The following is a 5,267-nucleotide window of genomic DNA, read 5'->3' as shown; positions in this document are numbered from 1 at the left end:
ATAGTTGTATGGATTTGTGTCTTTATAACCTAGCTTGAAAAATTGGCTTTAATAAAAGAATTGGGTTGTTTTATATTGTTGAGCTTGTTGAGGTTCGAGAGAACTCACTCGAAACATGATAGTTGATTAAGAAATGGCTATCGTAAATACAACCTATCCTACCCATTGAGATTCAACAACTTAAAACAATTAATAATTACCCATTTAGCACAATTAGTATTCGACTGACCACATTCCTAAGGTCGTATCTCTAATCATTCAAATTCCGTGTTAATTACATTTTGTTAACAATTGGTTACCAAATCCCGATTTGATATTGATAATTGAAACTCTTTGATTTACTTTATGTTTCGTAGCCTTTTACGTCTACAAAAGATTAGAACGCTTCCTTACTTCGTAACTGAATTCTTTGTCGTATCACACCCTATGTGATCGAACACAACTCATCATTGGGTTTATACATGTTAGCGATCGCCAACAGATTGAATCGCAAGAAGTGTAGTTGAGAGTTATCAACCATGTAACCTCTGTAATCATTGCAATAATATCAGGTGGTATTGGAAGTCATCATAAAGTGACTGAAGGAATAGGGTTAGGTGTTGTCCAAAAGGTTTAAGCCCTAAGGTATATGGTTCTTTTATTGTTTAGGGTTTCTTAGATTATTTTGGGTTTTTTAGGTTTTAGGGTTTAGGGTTTTCTTTAGGGTGTTTTTTAGGTTTCAGATTTTTTTTACGGGTTTTACAATTTTTTAGGATTTAGGGTACATTTCTTAGGGTTTTTTTGAAAGATTAGGGTTTCATTAGGTTTCTTAGGGTTTAGGGTTTAGATTTTAGGCCTTAAGGCTTAGGCTTTCGGCCCTAAGGTTTGGGTTCCGATTTAGGGTTTACGGTTTAAGACTTTAGGTATAGGGTTGGGCATTGTCCTTAAGGTTTAGGCCTTACCGTTTAAGGTTTTTTTAGGGTTTAGGATTTAGGCCCTTATGTTTAGGGTATGGATTTTAGGTCCTATGGTTTAGGGTTTAAAGTTTAGATTTTCATAGGGTTTAAAGTTAAGGGTTTAGGTTGTAGGGTTTTGGATTTTAGGTTTAGGGGTTTTTTAAAGTGCTCTTTAGGGTGTTTTTAGGGGTTTTTAGGTTTAGGGTTCTTTTTTTAAGGTTTTGTAGGGTTTAGGGTTTCTTATGGTTTTTATGGTTTAGGGTCTAGATTTTAGGCCTTAAGGTTTAGGGTTTCGGCCCTAAGATTTACGGTTTACAATTTAGGGTTTAGGGTTTAGGCCCTAAAATATAGGGTTGGGTATAGTCCTTAAAATTTAGGCCCTATGGTATAGAGTTTTATTAGGGTTTAGGATATAGGACCTAAGGATTGGGGTATAGAGTTTAGAGTTTAAAGCTTAGGTTTTTTTTAGGGTTTTAATGGCTTTTGGGTTTCTTTTTAGGGTTAAGGTTTTTTTAAGGTTTTTTTTTGGGTTTAAAGTTTAGGGGCTTTTAGGTTTAGTTTTTATTTTTAGGGTTTAGAGTTTAGGGTTTAAGGATTTGGGTTCTTTAAGTTGAGAAAGTAAGGTTTTCCTTAGAATGTTTGAAGGTTTTTTTAGATTTAGGGGTTTTTAGTCCTTTTAGGGTTTTTTGTCGTGTAGGATTTCTTAGGGGTTTTAGGGTTTTTTTAGGGTTTAGGGTTTTTGGGGTTTCTTAAGGTTTCTTAGGAATTAGGGTTAAGGGTTTAGATTTTGGGCATTAAGGTTTAACGTTTAGGCCCTAAGTTTTAGGGTTTATGATTTAGTATTTAAGGTTTAGGGTTTAAGCTTTAAGGTATAGTGTTCGGTATAGTCCTTAAGGCTTAGGCCCTACGGTTTAGGGTTTTTTTAGGGTTTAGGATTTAGGCACTAAGGTTTAGGTATAGAGTTAGGTCCTACAGTTTAAGATTTAAAGATTATTGTTTTTAGGGGTTTAGGGTTCTTAGGGTTTCTTCAAGCTTAGGGTTTAGGGTTTATATTTTAATCCTTATGGTTTATAGTTTGGGCCCTAAGGTTTAGGGTTTACAACTTACAGTTTAGGATTTAAGCCCTCTGATATAGGGTCGAGTATAGTCCTTAAGGTTTAGGCCCTACAGTTTAGGGGTTTTTTAGTCTTTAGGATTTAGGCCCTAATGTTTAGGGTATAGAGTTTAGGTCATATGGTTAAGGGTCTAAAGTTTTTGGTTTTTTTAGTGTTTTTAGGGCATTTTAGCACTTCTTTAGGGTTTAAAGTTTAGGGTTTTTTAGCTTTACGGGTGTTTTAGGGTTTAGGGTTTACGACCGTAGGTTCTTTAGGTTTAGGGGTTTTTATGGTTTTCTTTAGGGTTTTTTAGCTTTACGGGTGTTTTAGGGTTTAGGGTTTACGACCGTAGGTTCTTTAGGTTTAGGGGTTTTTATGGTTTTCTTTAGGGTTTTTTTAGGTGTAGCGATTTTAGTGGTTTTTTAAGGTTCAGGGTTTCTTAGGATTTAGGATTTCTTGGGGGTTCTTAGGGTATAGCATTTAGATTTTTGGCTTTAACTTTTAGGGTTTAAGCCCTAATGTTTAGGGTTTACGATTTAGGAATCAGTCTAAGCCCAAAGATATTGGGTTGGGTATAGTCCTCAAGGTTCAGGTCCTACAGTTTACGATTTTTTTATGGTTTAGGATTTATGACGTAAGGTTTAGGGTATAGATATAAGGTCCTCTGGTTTAGGGTTTTTATGGTTTTTTAGGGTTTAAAGTTTAGGGGTTTTGAGGCTTAAGTATTTTTTGGGGTTTAGGGTTTAGGGCTTTAAGTACTTTAGGTTTATGGGGTTTAAGGTTTTCATTACGGTGTTATTAGGGTTTTTTAGGTTTAGGTTTCTTTTAAGGTTTTTTTTTTTTAAGTTTTTAGGTTTTTAGGGTTTAGGATTTTTTAGGATTTTTGTTTTAGGTTTAAAGGTTTCTTTTTTTTCTGTATGGTTTAGGCTTTCTTAGGGTTTCTTAAGGCTTAGGTATTAGGGTTTTTTTAGGGATTAGAGTATAGATTTTAGGCCTTAACGTTTAGCGTTTAGGCCCTACAATTTAGGGTTTAGGGTTTAAGCCCTAAGGTATAGGGTTAGGTATAGTCTTTAAGGTTTAGGCTCTTCGATTAAGAGTTTTCTAGGGTTTTAGATTTAGCCCCTAACGTTTAGGGTATAGAGTTTAGGTCCTATAGTTCAGGTTTTTTTTTTGTGTTTTTACTGTTTTTTTAGGGTTTAAAGTTAAGGGTATTTTAGGTTTAGGGATTTTCTAGGTTTTAGGATTTAGGGCTTTGGTTCTTTAGGTTTAGGGGTTTTTAAGGTTTTCTTTAGGGTGTTTTTAGGGTTTTTTAGCATCATGCTTTTCTAGGGTTTTTAAGGGTGTAGGGTTTCTTGGTGTTTCTTAGGGTTTCTTGGAACTTAGAGTTTAGAGTTTAGAGTTTTGGCCTTAATGTTTAGGCATAAGGCACTAAGATATAGGGTTTACAATTTAGGGTTTAGGATTTAAGCTGAAAGGTATATGGATGGGTATAGTCTAGCAGGTTTAGGCCCTATGGTTTCGGTTTCTTTAGCGTTTAGGATTCAGGCCCAAAGGTTTACATCATAGAGTTTAGGTCCTACAGTTTAGATTTAAAGTTTAGGGTTTATAAGGGGTTTTTTAAAGTTTAGGGTGTTTTAGGTTAATGGTCTTTTTACGCTTTATGGCTGTGGGTTCTTTAGGTTTAGGGTTTTAAAGATTTTTAGGGTACTTTTAGGTTTTTTTTTTTTAGGATTTTTAGGGGGGTTTTAGTGTTTCTTAGGGTTTCGTGGGTTTCTCAGGGTTTCGGGTGGCTTAGGGTTTAGGGTTTAGATTTTAGGCCATAAGGTTTAAGGTTTAGGCCCTAAGTTTTAGGGTTTACAATTTAAGGTTTAAGTTTAATCCCTAAGGTATAGGATTGGGTATAGTCCTTAAGGTTTAGGCCCTACGGTTTAAGGTTTTTAGGGTTTTGGATTTAATCCCTAAGGTTTAATATATAGAGTTTAGGTCTAATGGTTTAAATATATGGTTTTTTAGGGTTTAAAGTTTAAATTTTTTTAGGTTTAGGGTCTTTTTTAAGGTTTAGGGTGTTAGGATTTGGGTTCTTTACGATTAGGGATTTTTGAGATTTCTTTAGGGTGTTTTTAAGGTTTTTTAGCTTTATGGGGTTTTCAAGATTTTTTAGGGTTTAGCAATTCTAGGGGTTTCGTAGGGATTAGGGAGGTTTAGATTTAGGCCTTAAGGTTTAGGCCGTATGGTTTAGGGTTTACTATTTAGGGTTTAGGGTTTGAGCCCTAATGTATAGGTCTAGGTATAGTTTTTAAGGCTTAGGCCCTAAGGTATAGGGTTTTTTAGGGTGTAGAGTTTAGGTCTTATGGATAAAGGTTTAAAGTTAAGGATTTTTTTATGGTTTCTTAGGATTTTATTTAGGGTTATTAGAGTCTTTTAGGGTTTAAAGTTTAGGGTTTTTTTTAGGTTTAGGGTCTTTTATAGGGTTTAGGGTTTTGGGTTCATTGGGTTAAGGGGTTTTTAAGGTTTTCTTTAAGGTGTTTTTGGGTTAAGGTTTTTTAAGATTTTTTTTAGGGTTTTGAAAGTTTTTTAGGGTTTTTAGGGTTTAATGATTAGGGTTTTTTTAGGTTTAGGGTGTAGGGCTTTGGGTTCGTTAGGTTTACGGGTTATCAAGTTTTCTTTAGGGTGTTTTTATTGTTGTTTAGGTTTAGGAATTTTTAGGGTTTTTAGGGTTTAGGGTTTCTTGGGGTTTCTTATGGCTTAGGATTTAGTGTTTAGATTGAAGGCCTTAAGGTTTAGGGTCTAGGACCTAAGGTTTAGGGTATACGATTTAGGGTTTAGGGTTTAAGCCCTAAGGTATAGGGTTTGGTATACTCCTTAAGGCTTAGGCCCTACTGTTAAGGGTCTTTCTAAGGTTTAGGATATAGGCCCTAAGGTATATGGTATAGAGTTTAGATCCAGCAGTTTAGCATTTAAAGTTAAAGGTTTTTATGGGGTTTTTAGGAATTTCTAGTGTTTTTTATGTTTAGGGATTTTTTATGGTTCAGTGCTTTGGCTTCTTTAGGTAGGGGATTTTATGGTATTCTGAGAGTGTTTTTATGGTATTTTAGGTTTAGGGTTTCTAGGGTTCTTAGGGTTTTTAAGGGTTTAAAGTTTAGCATTTTTTAGGTTTGGTGTTATTTTAGGGTTTAAGGCTTTGGGTTCTTGAGGTTTAGGGGCTTTTAAGATTTTCTTTAGGGTGTTTTTAGGGTTT

This window comes from Solanum tuberosum, unplaced genomic scaffold (assembly GCF_000226075.1).
Source record: "Solanum tuberosum cultivar DM 1-3 516 R44 unplaced genomic scaffold, SolTub_3.0 scf00258, whole genome shotgun sequence".
Taxonomy (NCBI): domain Eukaryota; kingdom Viridiplantae; phylum Streptophyta; class Magnoliopsida; order Solanales; family Solanaceae; genus Solanum; species Solanum tuberosum.
This window is presented reverse-complemented; position numbering follows the sequence as displayed.